Source organism: Oncorhynchus masou, chromosome 23 (assembly GCF_036934945.1).
Source record: "Oncorhynchus masou masou isolate Uvic2021 chromosome 23, UVic_Omas_1.1, whole genome shotgun sequence".
NCBI classification, from domain to species: Eukaryota; Metazoa; Chordata; class Actinopteri; order Salmoniformes; family Salmonidae; genus Oncorhynchus; species Oncorhynchus masou.
Window position 1 is genome coordinate 32,640,142 of NC_088234.1, and position 20,635 is coordinate 32,660,776.

The window sequence follows — 20,635 nt, forward strand, 5'->3', positions numbered from 1 at the left end:
GACTTAATGTTAGATCCCTCTACTTCCAAGGTAGTCATATTCAATGAACTAATCACTGATTATAACCTTGATGTAATTGGCCTGACTGGAAATGTACTGTGTTAAATGAGGCCTCTTGGTTAGACTAGTGACCATATCCCTTGCGCATCCCACAAAGGTGGAGGTGTTGATAAGATTTAAGACAGCAATTTTTCAATTAACGAAAGAAATTACAGCATTTTTGTCTTTTGAGCATCTAGTCATGAAATCAATGCAGCCTAATCAATCCCTTTTTATAGATACCGTTTACAGGCCTCCCGGCCCTTATACAGAGTTCCTCAATGATTTCACTGAATTCCTATCGGTCCTCGTAGTCATGGCAGATAATATTAACATTACTGGTCACTTCAATATTCACATGGAAAAGTCCACAGACCACTCGAAAAGGCTTTCGGAGGCATCATTGACTCAGTGGCTTTTGAACAAACATGTCTCCGGACCTACGCATTGCCACGGTCATACCCTGGATCTAGTTTGGTCCCATAGAATAAATATTGAAAATATTTCTTTACAGAAAATACCCGAGCCCTGAAGCAAGCTTCCAGTGAAATTGGAACGCAAATGGCCCTCCACCAACCTGAAAGTCTTCCAACTAGCTTGGAAGGACAGGACAGTGCAGTATCAAAGTGCCCTCACTGCTGCTTAATCAACCTACTTTTTTAACCTGATTGAGGAGAATAAAAAAAAAACTAAATGTATTTTTGATATTGTCGCAAAGCAGCATTCCCCAAGTGAGGATGGGCTTCTCCTCAGCATTGATGAATTCATTAACTTCTTCGCCGAAAAGGTCATGATCATTTGAAAGCAAATTACCACAAATTATTTATCCAAAACTCAGTTGTCCTGAGTCTGCACACAACTGCCAAGATTTAGGATCAATGGAGACACTCAAGTTTTTTAATCCCGTATCTCTAGACACATTCCCAAAATAGCCTCAACAACTTCCAGCTGTCTACTGGAAGCAAATTACGGACTCCTCTCTTGAATCTGCGTATTTCTCCAAAACTTAGTTGTCCTGAGTCTGCACAGAACTGCCAGGACTTAGGATCAATGGAGACACTCAAGTTTTTTAATCCTGTATCTCTTGACACATTCCCGAAAATAGCCTCAACACCTTCCAGCTGTCTACTGGATCCTATTCCAACTAAATTACTGAAAAAACTCCTTCCTGTGCTTGGCCCTCCTATGTTGAACATAATAAACAACTCCCTATTCTCCGGATGTGTACCAAACTCACTAAAAGTGGAAGTAATAAAGCCTCTCCTGAAAAAGCCAAACCTTGACCCAATATATTTTTTAACTGATCTGACTTTATCGAATCTCCCATTCCTCTCAATATAAAACAAAATAGCTGTTACGGAGCAACTCACTACCTTCCTGAAGACAAATAATGAATATGAAAAGTTCCAGTATGGTTTTAGACCCCATCATAGTACTGAGACTGCACTCGTGAAGATGATAAATTACCTTTTAATATCATCAGACCAAGGCTCTGCATCTGCCCTTATGCTCCTAGACCTTACTGCCACTTTTGACACCATTGATCACCACATTCTTTTGGAGAGATTGGAAACCCTAACTGGTCTACACGGACAAGTTATTTTCTGGTTTAGATGGTATCTGTTGGAAAGATATCAGTTCATCTCTGTGGATGGTTTGTCCTCTGACAAAACAATGGTACTTTTTGGTGTTCCTCAAGGTTCCATTTTAGGACCACTATTGCTTTCACTAAATATTCTACTTTTTGGTGATGTCATTCAGAAACATAATGTCAACTTTCACTGCTATGCGGACAACACTCTGTACATTTCTATGAAATGTGGGGAAGCCCCAAAATTGCCTACCCTGGAAGCCTGTGTTTCAGACATAAGGAAGTGGATGCCAGCAAATGTTTTACTTTTAAACTTGGACAAAACAGAGACGCTTGTCTGCTGTTTGATCTGACAATTAATCTTGATGGTTGTACAGTCATCTCAAATAAAACTGTGAAGGACCTCGGCATTACTATGGACAATAATCTCTCTTTTGACGAATATATCAAGAATATTTCAAGGGTAGCTTTTTTCTATCTTCATAACATTGCAAAAATCTGAAACTTTTTGTCAAAAAATTATGCAGAAAATGCTTTTTTCCCTTCAGGATTCAAGACATCCATGCTTTTGTCACTTCAAGATTAGACTACTGCAATGCTGTACTCTCCAGGTACCCGGATAAAGCACTAAATAAACTTCAGTTAGTGCTAAATACGGCTGCAAAAATCTTGACTAGAACCCCAAAATGAGATCATACTACTCCAGTGCTAATGTGCCAACAATGGCTTCTTGTTAAGGCTACGGCTGTTTTCAATGTTTAACTGCTAACCATTACATGGACTTGTTCCTACATATCACTCCGATTTGGTCCTACTGTGCATACCTACACGTAAGCCACGGTCACAAGACGCAGGCCTCTATATACTGATCCTATTACTGGGGCTGAGTCACTGATGCCCCGGTATCCAAATAGCAACTCCAGTGTAGATTTGGCTTTGTTTTGTAGGTTACTGTCCTGCTGAAAGGTGATTTCCTTTCCCAGTGTCTGGTGTAAAGCAGACTGTGGAAGGTTTTCCTCTAGGATTTTTACAGTGCTCAGAACCATCCCATTTCTTTTGATCCCGAAACACTCCCCAGTATCCATAATGGTATAGGTATGATTAACATCAGCAAATACTGAGGAGTGTTTCAGGATAAAAATAAACGGGAAGGTTCTAAGCACCCTCAAAATCCTAGAGGAAAACCTTTCAGCAGGACAATAACCTATAACGCAAGGCCAAATCTATGCTCGTCAGGCTCCCGCGTCTCAGCTGGCTCTACTGTTTCCCGCGCCTCAGCGGAAGCGACCGGCCCGCTCCTGGTCCTCGGAGCTCTTATAGATTTACAGAAGAAGACTCACAGCTGTCAAAGGTGTTTCTAACTTGGGGAGCTGAATACTTATATTTTAGTTATTTCATTTGTATTAATCTTTGACATTACAGAGTATTTTGTGTAGATTATTGACTAAATCATTTTTAATCCAACTTTGTAACACAATCCAAAAGGCCTGACTACGTTTGCAAGGCACTGTAAGTGGTTGTGTTGACCTGTGCAAGGCACTGTAAGTGGTTGTGTTGAAATGTGTTGACCTGACCCCTCTGACCAGGTGAGTTGACTGAGAATACATTCTCATTTACAGCAACAATCTGGGGAAAGTTACAAAACATCGTAAAAATACATACACTATATATACAAAAGTATGTGGAAACCCATTCAAATTAGTGGATTTGGCTATTTCAGCCATACCTGTTACTGACAGTTGTATGAAATTGAGCACATAGCAATGTAATCTCCATAGACAAACAATGACAGTAGAATGGCCTTACTGAAGAGCTCAGTGACTTTCAAAGTGGCACCATCAGAGAATGCCAGTTTGTCAAATTTCTACCCTGCTAGAGCTGCCCGGTCAACTGTAAATGCTGTTATTGTGAAGTGGAAATGTCTAGGAGCAACAACGTCTCAGCCGGGATGTGGTAGGCCACACAAGCTCACAGAACGGGACTGCCGAGTGCTTAAGCCTGTTAACATTATTTGTCCTTGGTTGCAACACTCACTACCAAGTTTCAAACTGCCTCTGAAAGCAACATCAGCACAATAACTGTTTGTTGGAAACTCCATGAAATGGGTTTCCATTTGCTGAGCAACCACACACAAACCTAAGATCACTAGGATGGAAACAACACTCCAGCCGACGCTTGGCATTGCGCACGGTGTTCTTACGTGAACAGTTTTTGTGCTGACGTTGCTTCCAGAGGCAGTTTGGAACTCGGTAGTGAGTGTGTTGCAAATGGGACAGCGGTCCAATTCTGTGCGCTTGTGTGGCCTACCACTTCGCAGCTGAGCCGTTGTTGCTCCTAGACATTTCCACTTCACAATAACAGTTAACTGGGGCAGCTCTAGCAGGGCAGATATTTGATGAACTGACTTGTTGGAAAGGTGGCATCCTATGACTGTGCCACATTGAAAGTAAATATATATATTTTTTCTCTATAATACTACTACCACCTAGCAATTTGATGAAGTAGGCTTTAGTAAGCCCAGATAGGTTCCCAATCTCCCACCCTCATAACTAACAAAAAATAAGCCATTTCAGGCTATCAATCAAGTAGCTAGATTGTCTAATTATCTTAGCTGGCATGTCAGCTGGCAAGGTTGGTAGACTTTAGAAAAGCAAGCAGAAACTAAGCAGAAACTAAATAAGACTCAAATTCCTTTCAATCTTTTACCCAGATTTTAGCAGAGATGCAGATAACCATATTTTCATACTTTAAAACAAGAACCACCAGTCAGGAGGATACAGGCAGCTCAAGAGTTATGCTTCATTTTTTTATTTTTATTTTTTACATTTTTTACATTTTTTAAATTAAGCATAATGATTATGGCTCTAGATTGCATTAAAAAGCCATTTCAGGTCTCCAACCCTCCAGTAATCCTCATGTACTTTGTGCCCCTCAGATTTTTGGGGTGCATGACACCCCTGGATATCATCATAGTCTAAGACCAGAATGAATGTCGACTGAATTATTTGTTTTCTGCTATTTAATGAAAGGCATGACCTATTCCTGTAACATAAGCCCATTTTAATTATTAACATCTTAACTAACTCATCAACATGCTTTTTGAAGGAAAGCCTATCATCAATCCAGATATTTACAAGCTGGGAAATGATCACTGTGGACACCATCCAATGTATGTATGCATAAATCATCAGGTACATTTGTATGTGATTTGCAAAATAACATATCCTTGGTTTTACCTGCATTAACTACCAATGTCAGTTCAACAAAGGCTTTCTGCAAGGCAATAAAGCCAGACTGAATAAAGCTTTGAAATAGCCTGGTCAGCTGTGGGGGCAATAGCATACGCAGTAGTACCATCTGCAACAGTACAAGTGAAAGTTCCTTTTTTTTACACAGATAAAACAATATTGTTAACGTAAAAAGAACCAGACAAAGAATCAATCAATGTATGAAAGGGTGTCCAAAAAAATTGATTTAACACCATCAGTAAATACACACTGCACTCTGTCCGTTAAATCATTTTCAAATAAGCTACACGCCAATTGAAGAAAGCCACTGAATAAGTGATGAGTGATCCACAGTGTCAAAAGCCTTAGACAGCTATATAAAAAAGGGCAGCACAGTATTTATTCCTTTCCATACAATTAATAATGTTGTTTAAATCCATAGAGGTAGCAGACATGGTGCTATGACCATGATGAACAGTTAGACTAAATTTAGTTTTTAAAATGATCTAAGTTGAGTATTTACCAATAATTCTAAGATTTTAGCTCGGCAAGAGAGTTTGAAAATGTGGCGATAATTATTTAAGTCACACAGGTCACCACCTATATGGGCCACATTCTAGACCCTGTGGATGGAACCAGAAACCACCTTCAGGTTAAACATGTGTTAAAGGACAACTCCACCACTTTTAACATTTGGGTTGTTATTTTGAAGAATTAAGTGGTGTCCTACACAGTTTTAGTGTAATTCTATGACTTAATGTCTATTGACTGTTTAGTGTAGAGCAAAATGGGAAATTGCTTCTCTGTCATGTTTTCAAGTAGGCTCCCTGAGATGAATAATAAAAAAATGATGGATAGTCGTTTTCAGCAACCTATATAACATAACCCGTCTGTGGTTTTGATCATTTTGGAACTTTTTGCTACAGTATACAGTATGTTGCTCTGGTTGTCTTTGCAAAAAAAAGTGTTAAAACTACCCTTGGAATCCCATGCAAAAATCGTATTCCTGGAATCTCATTTCTTTGGCCCACTACTTCGGCGAGGTAGAAATACAGTCACACAATGTCACATTCAACAGCCAAACAGAAAATGACAAGAAGGAGCAAACCACATACCCGCGGTCCTTGGTCGCCTTGATCCCCCTGCAAGGGGCAGAAAGAATTTGTCTTGAAATACATCAACCAGACACACAAACACACACACACATGCACACGCACACACAAAGAAAAAAGGAAAAATAATATAGTCAGCCTCAAATATTATGGTTGAGAGTAAAATCACTTATGATAACACAGACTGACATGAATAGGGTTGAGGGGAAGGGGGAGTGTTCATTGATCATAGAGTAAAATTAATACATGACCAATCTCTTTATACCTCATCACACATTTAAGACGTTGCCAATTCTTAGTCAGATTTTTGACTGGCACATCCTCAGACGCTGTACTTTATTCAACTTGGGTGGGTGATTTAACACAGTTGCTGTTTCAACATTGAACAGAAATAGGCTGAAGTTGAACGAGGCCAAATAAAATGCAAGTGTATCCAATTACCAACTGTCAGTTAGCAACACTAGTATAAACCTCAACTTTTGAATGACCCATTCTGCATTTCTGTTATCTACTGTAAGTGTTGTGCCCTGATCCCATAGGGCGGCGCACAATTGGCTCAGTGTCGTCCGGGTTAGGGGAGGGTTTGGCCGGGGTAGGCCATCATTGTAAATAAGTATTTGTTCTTAACTGACTTGCCTAGTTAAATAAAGGTTAAATAAAAATGATCGACAAACTATTTGTTGATGAGGTACATTGAGTTATTAGAGGGGTCTGACTGAACAGCAAGGATTGATAGTAAACAGAACTTTCATTAAACACGAATACCAGCAACTGTCAGTTAACTATCTCAAAAAAGGAAATAATATATACGTCCTGTTAGAGCCACACGGATGCTTTGCAATGCCTGCTAATCGAGTAAGACAAAGGAAAAACCAGAGCAGCCTATTTCCATTGTGTGTGAATTAAGCATGGAACCTCAACCATTTTCATGGTTTTAATATTCCAAAACAAGGCGCATGGGTACATATTGGTCCCCAAGTTCAACAGACTTATAAAGATACAGTGTGGTTATTTCTCATGGTCGGCTGCCCTTTTATGGAGGGATGTTCAGCGAAGCATTTAAGCACTTCAGTTCGGGCCCTGGTGTTAAGTAATTAAGTCAGTGGATTTGTGAACGATGTGAATATTTAAATATTCACAACTAAGACTTGAGGTAGGTAGGACTTCAATTTTTAATGGGAACTTTAGAATACCATACAAAACTACATTATTTATGGACACATTGGATTAAAGGGAATAAAGTAAAGTCGTACGTTAATGCTTTTGACCCCAAAATGTATTGTAAGAAAGGGTGGGAAGGCAAGGAATTTAGATCATGTTCATCCACTGCCAGAGAAATCAAAGAAAGTTAGCCCTTGGAAAGTAATACATTAATTATGCATTTAACATATGAATAAAACATAGCTATACATATTTGTTTACCTACCTTGTCACCCTGAAGACCAGGAGGACCCTATTGGGCGGAAAAACATTAAATTAAAAAAGTAAAACATTTTATACATATTCATAGCATTACAAAAATGTACAGCCAAAGCATGCAAACTAAATGCAGAACAAGGCCATGTGCATAAATCCAGCAATATCCAACAACGTTCTGACAAGTGGTATAGAGAAACTATATATGCTCTTCACAATGGGAACACATACTTTTTACACAATTGCTTTGAAAGGTAAGTTCAACATTCCAAAGTCAGTCATTCAATGTATGAAAAGCTCCTGGGTGGGCCCTGTAAAAGGTAATGGGTGATCAATTGTAATTTAAGGCAGGATGCCTTCATATTCTCAGGAATAGACCTAATGAGGTCACCCAGTGTTTTTCAACCTGTTTTGTTCCAGGAACTGGCACGCTGGGGTTTCCCCCCTTTGAGCACCACGTACAGTAAGACTGGCATTTAAACTCTAATAAAATCAGTGTCAGCTCACTAACTGACCAACCGGGCAGCAACATTGTACCTACCGGAGGTTGAGAAACACTGTTCTAATGCAGTCCATGTCATTGATCGTCAGCCCATTGGTCAGTGCTTGATTGAGCTTGTGTGGCTTAATGGACTAATAGAATAGTCCCAAAATGATAAATCCCACCCATCTGATGGAAGGCTAGATCAAACACTATAAGTACTTTTAGTGTTTGATCTAGCCTTCCACAAGATGGGTGGAATTTATAATTTTCAAAAATATTTGAACCCAGGTCGGCTGATGGTTATAGTGGAATGCACATGTTGAACATGTTGTTTATCTGGCTCAAGAACATTGGTTGAGTTAAAGGATTGATGTGATTTTGTCGTCAAATAAGTATGTGTGTGGTTTAAAATTAAGGCAGCATCAAGAAAATCATGACCAGTGAACTGTTCCATAATACCAAATCATCAAAGCTGCATGTTCGCAAGCACTAATGGATTTTGTCCAGACATGGCAAGAGATCTTCAGCTTAAGTATAAACCTCCGAAAAAATATGACTGGTTGTGCACTGACCTGTATAAAAATGTTGACCTGTGTTTGTGTTCTCACTGGCCCAGAATAGCAAGCCAACAGACACAGACTTTGTGGTGGTACATTAATCGCACCAATCGAACAGTCTGGAATGAAAGTGATCCAGAAATATTTCAGCAGCCTTTCTCTTGACCCAACCAAATAGAGCTCGAACAGGGTCTTCACCCTTTCAACCCTTCCACACCGTTCTGTTGTATGCAGGGCCCACTCTTATTGGAGTACAGTGATCCCAGTCATTTTGGGTTAGTGGCAGCACCAATCGGATTAATCCCCAATGGTATTGAGAGGGAGGTGCCGGCTCAGGGGAACTGTAGTTTCTCACCTATAGTTATCCTAGCCCAAAACATTAAAGCTAAGACACACCAGTAGGATTGTCAAACGTTTACTTGGCACCTCTGAACAGAATGTCAGCAGTCAATCTCTTTTTGTGTTCACACAGCAAAAACCATGGAAGTCGTCAGCTACTCCTAACAAAAAGGTGACAGTAGCATTGTTTGGCAATGCAGATGTATTGTGTGTATTGCTTATGGTCTCGATTCCAAGCTATCTGCACTTATGTTGCAATTTGTAGAAAGCCCTTGTTAATACTATCCAGAAAGGCGACAGTGAAATTACTATCTAACGAGATTACGAAGAAACAATTTCATTCACTCTCCATTATCCCATACTAGCTAATGTTAGCATATTCACAAGCTAGCACAACACAGCTATCTAGTTTGCTAGCTAAGGACCTGCACTAACTTGGCAGCTAACACAGGCAGCTGTTTCATGGAAATTAGATAATACATTGTAATTTAAAAATGTGAATACTAGCTAGAGTGGTTAGCTTGCTTGGAATAACTATTTAGTGTTTTATGCATTGTGTCTGTAACGTAAACTCACTCACTTTTGTACATCGCCTCGGTCTGTACAATTGACCTTATTTTAGCACCCCAAAATGTAATACTTTCAGATCAACTGTAATGTCAATACCATTGTAAAGCACAATTTCTCCCCTTTCCAACAAAGTCAATGACATGCCCTCCAAGCTGCCCGTTTCTGCATGATTCAAGAAGGCAATGAGCCCTGCCTGGTCTTTTTAAAAATGTCGGGTGGGGAAGAGAAACTAATGCGTGATAGTGAGAAGGAGAGATATCATGTGGAAACATTGCTTTTTTTCACTTGATCTTTCCAACTTATCACCTTATTGCCTCAAAAAAAAGTTTATATAATGTGTCATTACATACCTATTTGAAGGTTTGTGTTGAATTTGAATCGGGTTTTTAGGGCGGTGCTAAAGAGATCTTCAGAAGTAAACATTGTCTTTTGAGAGTGATGATCGCTTGCAGTGACGACGCAAAAAAAATGACTAGGTATCCCCCCCTTACCCCGTCACTGTCCATTTCTTGTTTTTATCCTCTTACACTTATGGTGGCGCTATTTCATTTTTGGAGTGATGATCGCTTGCAGTGACGACGCAAAAAAAATTGATTCCAAACAACGTGACTAGGTATCCCCCTAGCTTTGCATACTCTTACACAAATTAGTCAATTTCTATGGTTAAAAGCCCCGTCACTGTCCATTTCTTGTTTTTAAACAATGAGAGAAGTGCTACACCTGGTGGAGAGAGATTGTAAGACAGAAATAGTTGCTTTATGCGTGCTGTACGTTACGGCATGACACGTCACGATGTAACGGAGGGTCAGTTTTTTCTACTTTTCTCCAAAACTATAGAGCCATTACCATGTCGATCAACACTTGAATAGAAACATAGTTCACACCCCAGATTTTGAAGTCAACACAGTTGCTTCAGTCCCATTAGTTTTCTTTGCAATTTGAATGTCACGGTTGCGCACATTTGTACGGAATGGGGTGAGTTTACATTACACTTAGCTAGCTACCATACAATAGCCTACATTGCATATGAAGCGTGACTGGTTCATCTATGGATGTACAGAGAAAATGCCGCCTTTTTTGTTGGCTCCTCTACATGGGGGTTCATGCTCTCTGCTGGCTCAAAGTCAAGTTGTTGGCCACTGACAAGCACTGCAATTATACATTCATGCTTGCTTTTCTGGCCCCTCAAAGAGGCATAATATACAGGGAACATGGGTAGGTATTCTGATGTGAGATCTGTGCACCCAACTATGAGTAATTCAGTCATTTATTGATGTCAGATTTTCAAGAAAATACAACATTCAGTATTCAAATCTCAAGGCAGAATAATGCAGATGGTCTATGTGATCAATTAAAATAATTGCCATTGCAACATAGAGCACGTTTATCCCCTGGGGAAACAGTGGGAAACACTGGTGTACTGTAGACCCTCAAGCCAGACATACAATACATTTCTGCCCCTGTTATTGTGAAGTGGAAATGTCTAGGAGCAACAACGCCTCAGTCGCAAAGTGGTAAGCCACACAAGCTCACAGCACAGGACAGCTAAGTGCTGAAGCGCGTAGCGCATAAAAATCGTCTGTCCTCGGCTGCAACACTCCCTACCGAGTTCCAAACTGCCTCTGGAAGCAACGTCAGCACAATAATTGTCCATCTGGATTTTTATGAAGTGGGTTTCCATCCACACAAGATTAAGATCACCATGTGCAATGCCAAGCGTCGGCTGGAGTGGTGAAGCTCTCGGCAACTGGACTCTGGAGCAGTGGAAATGTGTTCTCTGGAGTGATGAATCATTGCTTGTCCATCTGGCAGTCCGACAGATGAATCTGGGTTAACGGATGCCAGGAGCATGCCCAAATGCATAGTGAAAATTGTAAAGTTTGGTGGAGGAGGAATAATGGTCTGGGGATGTTTTTCATGGTTCGGGCAAAGACCCCTTAGTTCCAGTGAAGGGACATTTTACCGCTACAGCATACAATGAGATTCTAGATAATTCCGTGATTCCAACTTTGTGGCAACCGTTTGGGGAAGGCCCTTTCCTGTTTCAGCATGACAATGCCCCCATGCACAAAGTGAGATCCATACAGAAATGGTTTGTCGAGATCAGTGTGGAAGAACATGACTGGCCTGCCCAGAGGCCTGACCTCAACCCCATCAAACACCTTTGGGATGAATTGGAACACCGAATGTGAGCCAGGCCTGATAGCCCAACATCAGTGCCCAACCTCACTAATGTTCTTGTAGCTGAATGAAAGAAAGTCCCCTCAGCAATGTTCCATTCTCTACTGGACAGCCTTCCCAGAAGAGTTGAGGCTGTTATAGCAGCAAAGGGGGGACCAACTCCATATTAATGCCTATGATTTTGGAATGAGATGTTCGAAGAGCAGGTGTCCACATCCTATTTAAATGTAGTGAATGTGTTAGTAAATACTTTTTTCAGCATTGTTGGCCACACACCTGCTGGCTTTGGTTAGGTCACTGGCAGTTTTCAGTCTGAACAAATTCACACAAAGACAGCAATCTTTAAACACCTTTACAAGCCTAATAGTCTTTGTGGATTACACAACCTAACATGAATGTTTTACAATAGTAACACACATGAAACAACCCACAATATTAAATGTTTTATAGGAAATGTAGTAAGGGAGACTGCATTTACAGTAATGCTTAATAGACAAATATCTAACTGATTGAATTTGACAGAATGAAAAAAATATATAATATTGAGCAATTAATTTAATTTCTGCTTTTAGTGCCATTCATTAGTTTTAGCACTGGTTATCTCTGAAATAGAGATTTACTTTATCGGCTATCATAGGAGCCTTCTTAGCTTATCAAAAGTTGCCCATTCATGGATGTTAATTTCTAAACTATGATATCATATGGTGATACGTGTCACACACTTTCAAGCGTTACAAATCAAATCAAATCAAATGTATTTGTCACATACACATGGTTAGCAGATGTTAATGCGAGTGTAGCGAAATGCTTGTGCTTCTAGTTCTGACAACGCAGTAATAACCAACGAGTAATCTAACCTAACAATTCCAAAACTACTACCTTAAACACACAAGTGTAAAGTGATAAAGATTATATACATAAAGATATGAATGAGTGATGGTACAGAACGGCATAGGCAAGATGCAGTAGATGGTCTCGTGTACAGTATATATATATATATGAGATGAGTAATGTAGGGTATGTAAACAAAGTGTCATAGTTTAAAGTGGCTAGTGATACATGTATTATATAAAGATGCAGTAGATTATATAGAGTACAGTATATACATATACATATGAGATGAATAATGTAGGGTATGTAAACATTATATTAAGTAGCATTGTTTAAAGTGGCTAGTGATATATTTACATCAATTTCCATCAATTCCCATTATTAAAGTGGCTGGAGTTGAGTCAGTGTGTTGGCAGCAGCCACTCAATGTTAGTGGTGGCTGTTTAACAGTCTTATGGCCTTGAGATAGAAACTGTTTTCAGTCTCTCGGTCCCTGCTTTGATGCACCTGTACTGACCTCGCCTTCTGGATGATAGCGGGGTGAACAGGCAGTGGCTCGGGTGGTTGTTGTCCTTGATGATCTTTATGGCCTTCCTGTGACATCGGGTGGTGTTGATGTCCTGGAGTGCAGATAGTTTGCCCCCGGTGATGCGTTGTGCAGACCTCACTACCCTCTGGAGAGCCTTACGGTTGTGGGTGGAGGTGTTGCCGTACCAGGCGGTGATACAGCCCGCCAGGATGCTCTCGATTGTGCATCTGTAGAACTTTGTGAGTGCTTTTGGTGACAAGCCGAATTTCTTCAGCCTCCTGAGGTTGAAGAGGCGCTGCTGCGCCTTCTTCACGATGCTGTCTGTGTGGGTGGACCAATTCAGTTTGTCTGTGATGTGTACGCTGAGGAACTTAAAACTTACTACCCTCTCCACGACTGTCCCATCAACGTGGATAGGGGGGTGCTCCCTCTGCTGTTTCCTGAAGTCCACAATCATCTCCTTAGTTTTGTTGATGTTGAGTGTGAATAGTTGGCTTCCATTTAGAAGCAATCCGTGTTGAAATGGTTCTGCCAACACGGTCAGCACCTTATACTGCACTGCTTTGCACATCGCTTGGACAGGCAGACATCCACTGGAGCTGTTCCAGTCAGCTCTGGGGGTACATTGAAAGCCTTGCATTGAAGCTCAAAATGCAATTCTCATTTTAGAGTGCATAGATATTCATATTTCTTTCATACTGACCCAAGTGGGAATCAAACCCACAACCCTGGCATTACAAGCACCATGCTCTACCAACTGAGCCACACATGACCAGCTCACGTCAGATATTATCTGATCATGCTTTTACTCATGAGTGTTAATCAGCCCCTGTGTATAATATTTGCCTTTTAATTTCAATTCGACCGCCTCTGCTGGTGCTTGAAGTGTTGGTACTCATTTTACAGCATTATACAGTATCATATTTAAGAGCAAATATTCTATAGAAATATTAAGGTGGATGGGCTCAATTCAATTTCTGCCTATTGTTGTTCACTGTAGCTACAGGAATTGTACAAGCGTAACAATTGCCACTATTATGTTCTTTTCTAATAAAGGATAGTAATGATAAAAAACTAGATGTAGCACTTTTCCAGGAGCTCAGGGTCCTTTAAATTTGTATTTGTATTTATTATGGATCCCCATTAGCTGCTGCCAAGGCAGCAACTACTCTTCCTGGGGTCCAGGAAAATTAAGGCAGTTTATATAATTTTAAAAACATTACAATCATTCACAGATTTCACAACACACTGTGCCCTCAGGCCCCGACTGCACCCCTAGGGTACAGTGAAAATATTATGCTTCGAGCTCCAACATGCAGGACATGCATTGACCGCACGTCTTGATGACCGTGCGTCTTGGTGTTACTGCATTACAACACATATGTTTCTGTTTCATATTAGCTATATTTTCAGATATCGCATGTTTCAAATTTTTACAGAAAGTAGTTCAATTCAAGCTAGAGTGTACTGTTAGCTAGCTAGCTAATGTCAGCGGATGGCTCCCTAGCTAACGGTATGTGTATGACGTTATTATTCATATCCCAGAACCGTTTGCTCACTAGTTAGAACCTAATGTTAGCTAGTTAACATTGAACCTGGATGGTTAGCTCCCAGCATTTTATGCAGGGTAGTAATGACATGATTTGGCAATATGTTCACTGTTGTTTAACTAGCTAACGTTAGCTGGCTGGCTCGTTAGCTAATGTTACGTGACGTGTGTGATCTTACACGTTGTTTACCTAGCTAGGTTCATTGTTTACCGAGCTAGCTAGCTACATGTCATACGCTAACGTGAACAGTGCCAGTGTCAGTAAACGTTGGCAAAAAAGTGTAATGAAATTTTGCCAGCAGAGCTGGTTAGGCTGTTTTCATGTTATCCTGAGGTAAACAAATCATGAAGTGTGGGCTCTGAGTCCAAGAGCGAAACAAGATGGGTGGGGCTAAGTGAACGATGCTGAATGGGTGTAGACAAAGAAGAGCTCTCGACGAGATACCAAAATATTCAAAGGCCTTTTTCTCAAAAGTGAGTTTACAAGTTCATCAACTTTCAAAGCAGAATTACTTTCCCATTGTTCCTAAAAAAATGCAGTGTATGATTTACCATTTTGTAGCTCTGAGTCTCTACTTTTATCCAACGTAAAAACCACAATTTCAAATCCAGGTGGTGAGTCATATTTATTTTCTTTATTTATTTAACCTTTATTTAACTAGGCAAGCCAGTTAAGAACACATTATTATTTACAATGAAAGCCTATTAATTACACTGTTAGAATTAGCTTGAAGGGGGAGGGGGGGGGGGGGTTCTTATGATTCTATTCTGGATTCTTGCTTTCTTATATATTTAGTATGTTAAAGGTCAATTCCACTACTTTTCAACCTCATATTCATCACATCCACACCAAACTAATGAATACATGCAAGACGAAAGTTCCTGAAAAAATGCTTCCCTCTGACATCACATTGTACAATTAATAGTGTGGTGGAGTTGCCTTTCAGTGATGCATTTTTACTGTTTTGTAACTATCCCTAGGACATTGCTGAAAATGAGAATGTATTCTCAGTAAACTCACCTGGTAAAATAAAGAATAAAAACATTCAAAAAATGTTACCGGTGAGTGAATGGTGCAGTGGTCTAAAGCACCGCAGCGCAATGCCACTAGAGATGCTGGGTTTGAGTCCAGGCTCTGTCGCAACCGGGAGGCTCACGGGGTGGTGCACAATTGGCCCAGCGTCGTCTGGGTTAGGGATGGTTTGGCCGGCAGGGATATCCTTGTCTCATAGTGCACTAGAGACTCGGGCCGGTCGCAGTGCACGCTGGCCAGGTGTACGGTGTTTCCTCCAACACATTGGTGTGGCTGGTTGCTGGGTTGGATGGGCAGTGTGACTCCAACACACAAATGCTGCGTACACATTTTAAGAATCGAGCAAAACTAACCGCTTTCTTGGCAACCATTAATTTTGTAGGTGCGACCCGATGTCCAGCCCTTTGTTCACTGATTTGTTGTCGGTATGCTCTGCAAAAACACATTCACGTTTGTTGTCCTTAAGCCATTTTGCCACAACTTTGGAGGTATGCTTGGGGTCATTGTCCATTTGGAAGACCCATTTGTGACCAAGCTTTAACTTCCTGACTGATGTCTTGAGTTGTTGCTTCAATATATCCACTTCAATTTCCTGCCTCCTGAAGCCATCTATTTTGTGAAGTGCACCAGTCCCTCCTGCAGCAAAGCACCCCCACAACATGATGCTTCCACCCCCATGCTTCACGGTTGGGATAGTGTTCTTAGGCTTGCAAGCCTCCCCCTTTTTCCTCCAAACATAACGATGGTCATTATGGCCAAACAGTTCTATTTTTGTTTCATCAGACCAGAGGATATTTATCCAAAAAGTACGATCTTTGTCCCCATGTGCAGTTGCAAACCATAGTCTGGCTTTTGTTATGGTGGTTTTGGAGCAGTGGTATCTGTCTTGCTGAGCGGCCTTTCAGGTTATGTTGATAAAGGACTCGTTTTACTGTGGATATAGATACTTTTGTACCCGTTTCCTCCAGCATCTTCACAAGGTCCTTTGCTGTTGTTCTGGGATTGATTTGCACTTTTCGCACCAAAGTACGTTCATCTCTAGGAGACAGAACACGTCTTCTTCCTGAGCGTTATGACGGTTGCGTGGTCTCATGGTGTTTATACTTGCATATTATTGTTTGTACAGATGAACGTGGTAGCTTCAGGCGTTTGGAATTTGCTCCCAAGAATGAACCAGACTTGTGAAGGTCTACATTTTTTTTCTGACCAAAGAAGCACTGAGTTTGAAGGTAGGCCTTGAAATACATCCACAGGTACCCCTCCAATTGACTCAAATTATGTCAATTAGCCTATCAGAAGCTTCTTAAGCCATGCCATCATTTTCTGGAATTTTTAAAGCTGTTTAAAGGCACAGTCAACTTATTGTATGTAAACTTCTGACCCACTGGAATTGTGATACAGTGAATTATAAGTGAAATAATCTGTCTGTAAATAATTGTTGTAAACATTACTTGATTCATGCACAAAGTATATGTCCTAACCGACTTGCCAAAACTATAGTTTGTTCACAAGAAATGTATGGAGTGGTTGAAAAACAAGTTGTAATGACTCCAACCTAAGTGTATGTAAACTTCTAACTTCAACTATACATATGAAATGAGTAAAGCAGAAAGCAAACATTATTAAAGTGACTAGTGTTAACTAGTAATTCCATGTCTATGTACAGTATTTAAGGCAGCTGCCTCTAAGGTAGAGGGTTGAGTGGTAGCCGGCTAGTGATGGCTATTTAACAGTCTGATGGCCTTGAGACATAAGCTGTTTTTAAGTCTCTCGGTCCCAGCTTTGATGCACCTGTGCTGACCTTGCCTTCTGGATGGTAGTTGGGTGAACAGGCCGTGGCTTGGGTGGTTGATGTCCTTGGTGATCTTTTTGGCATTCTTATGACATTGAGAGGGGTAGGTGTCCTGGAGGGCAGGTAGTGTGCCCCCGGTGATGCGTTGGGCAGACCACACCCCCTCTGAAGAGACCTGCCTTTGGGGGCAGTGAAGTTGCCGTACCAGGTGGTGATACAGCCTGACAGGATGCTCTCGATTGTGCATCTGTAAAAGTTTGTGAGGGTCTTAGGGGCCAAGCCAAATTTCTTCAACATCCTGAGGTTGAAGAGATGCTGTTGCGTCTTTTTCACCACACTGTCTGTGTGGGTGGACCATTTCCACTGTCTACATAAAATGGTTGTCAAAGTCAAGAAAAAGTTGAGATGACAAATCCCCTGTAGAATTTGAATGCTGTCTTTAATCTAGTAACAGAACCTTTTCAAAAGGCATCGAGACACCTTTTATCATGTATACATAGCAAAAAAAGCAATCACCACAGAGGCTCAGTGGGCCAATAACACATAACACACACTGTGCTTTTGTCTACCTACACTTATACACAGATATGTGTAGATAGATTAGGAACCTTTTCTACATCAACATTCAACAATATTTAACTCTTGAGTAACAGTTGTTTACATGCCTTTTACCTACTGACAGTCAACACCATATGTATTTGGACAATATAGCAAAACATAATAATTTTTCTTTATACTCCAGGATTTTATGATTTGAGATCAAATGTTTCATATGAGGCGACAGCTTTTACATTATTTAATGGAATTTTCATATATATTCTTACTGTTTACAAATGGAAGTACTTTATGTATACTATTTATACAAGAGTATGTGAACACCCCTTCAAATTAGTGGATTCGGCTATTTCAGCCACAGCTGTTGCTGACAGGTGTATAAAATCGAGCACACAGCCATGTAATCTTCATAGACAAACATTGATAGTAGAATGGCCTTACTGAAGAGCTCAGTGACTTTCAACGAGGCACTGTCATAGGATGCCACCAACAAAGGCTCGGCTTGGAAGTGGTAGGCCACACAAGCTCACAGAAAGGGGCCACTGAGTGCTGACAGTCCGACTGACAAATCTGGGTTTGGCAGATGCCAGGAGAATGCTACCTACCCGACTGCATAGTGCCAACTATAAAGTTTGGAGGCCAATATTGGTCTGGGACAGTTTTCATGATTTGGGCTAGGCCCCTTAGAAATCTTAACGCAACAGCATACAATGACATTCGAGACAATTCTGTGCAGGGCCTTCCTCTAACAGATTGGAAAAGGCCCTTGCAATTACAATGCCCCCGTGCACAAAGCGAGGTCCATACAGAAATGGTTTTTCGAGATCGTTGTGGAAGAACTTGACTGGCCTGCAGAGAGCCCTGACCTCAACCCCATTGAACAAGCCAGGCCTATTCGTCCAACATCAGTGCCCAACCTCACTAAAGCTCTTGTGGCTGAACAGAAGCAAGTCCCCGCAGCAATGTTCCAACATCTAGTGAAAAGGATGGTCCACCACCCAAAGGACATCCAGCCAACTTGACACAACTGTGGGAAGCATTGGAGTAAACATGGGCCAGCATCCCTGTGGAATGCTTTTGACACCTTGTAGAGTCCATGCCCCGACAAATTGAGGCTGTTCTGAGGGCAAAAGGGGGGTGCATCTCAATATTAGGAAGGTGTAAAGTAGCCAAAAGTTTAGTATTTGGTCCAATTTACCTTGCACACATCAAGAATGTCACTCTAAATTGCAAATAGGTTTGGTTGTGTTTCGGATTATGTTCTGCCCTATAGAAACTACTGTCATTTCATATGAAACATTGGTCTCAAATCCAAAATGCTGGAATATAGAGCAAAATTTAAAATGTTAGCTTCACTGTCCACATACATACGGATACGGTGTTAACTGTATACAATTATGTAGACTCAGCCATATCATGCTGAGCTATCAGAGATGGCAAGTGGCGCAGATACTTTTTCAGGTCTGTAAAGTGTTATATTAAGGTTGTCCATTCCATACTAATCAAACGGTTGAACCGCATGATGGTGTCAAAGTCGATATTGAATAATTTGCTGAAAAACAAGAGCTGCTATGGGGCACAACGGGAAGAACAGACATACATCTTAAAGGCCAAACTTAATGTTGTCACACTGCCGGGAGCTTTCCTAAGTCAGAGCTTCCTTTGTGAACAGAAATAAATGCTGTCATGTCAAAAACAGGTTTACTTTATTTTGACAAGCACAGCCAGAGGACATACATTGTTATGCATGTGAGTCTGTTTGTGACTGTTTATTTCACTAGAGTGATTAGAATATTTACTAAACATTCCTGCTTTCACACACAGCCACCCACAAATGTATTATTTGTGACATATACAATAAACACATGCAAACAGGCCTCATACACACATCTTTTTAACATTAAACCTGTCTTCTCTTGAGATTAAAGTCACATTTACAGTTTTACTGCAAGATATTAATATGCCACGTTGATGTTTGTTCTTCAAATTCTGTATTTTATTGGCTCTGTGGCTGTGTACACTAAGGGTAAGGAATACTTTGTGTCATTTTGTAATTTGGGTGAATGTGACTGTCCTGCACAAAGCCCTTTAACCGTATAGCCTGTCAATCAATCACTGTGGGTGGGATTGTCAGGGAGTCACAGAGTTGGTAGGGTTTCAGACCTGTCAATCAATCACTGTGGGTTGGAATTTGAGGGAAGGTGGTAGATTAGGAATCTAGTCCGAAAAACAAGTCTAGTCTACTCTTTCAATTTAGTTTATTGTGTCAAAAACCTAATAAAAAAGAATTGCAGGAAATGTGTTTAAAAAAACGCTAAAATGTTCAGGGGAAGGGCGGCGGAGGACCCCTCGGCAGATTGAGCACCCCCACTTTTATACAAAGTCAGGCACGCATGAGTAGACACAGGAATGATTGAAGAATGAAGTAAGTGTGAAACATAGAAAAGCAGCCGTAGACTACTCCATTAATAAGATGGCGCCGGAGAGAATGGCTGTGCTATTTTCTTTGTTTTTTTTGCATTTTTTTAAATTATTTTGTACATAATGTTGCTGCTTCCGTCTCTTATGACCAAAAATAACAGTGATTACTCACCTTGAACTGGACAAATAATTTATCTTTAATGAGTCAGATGAGAGGGACTTACTCCAGACACCCAAACAGGCCCTCATCCCCGTCATTCGCAGGAGAAAGAGATGGAAAAGATATTGCGGAAAGAGATCGGGGTGCCTTGTGAGGATCCGCCGACGAGTGGCTAATCTGCCCTTGCCATCCGTACTACTGGCCAATGGACGACCTAAAAGCATGTGTATCCTCCCAACAGGACATGAA

General features: G+C 40.8%; 1 protein-coding gene across 10 annotated transcripts in view; it reads right to left on the reverse strand.

Moving 5' to 3' along the window:
* The window catches only part of LOC135510759 (collagen alpha-1(XXV) chain), a 127,845-nt gene extending 120,304 nt beyond the window's left edge, over nucleotides 1-7,541 (reverse strand). For all 10 annotated transcript variants that reach the window (XM_064931941.1, XM_064931940.1, XM_064931939.1 and 7 more), the window contains exons 1-2: nucleotides 7,396-7,541; nucleotides 5,973-5,999 (exon numbers count right to left, since the gene is read on the reverse strand). The gene's annotated coding sequence lies outside the window, so the exon portion shown is untranslated. The remainder of the gene's footprint in view (nucleotides 1-5,972; nucleotides 6,000-7,395) is intronic.
* Nucleotides 7,542-20,635: the final 13,094 nt, after the last annotated feature.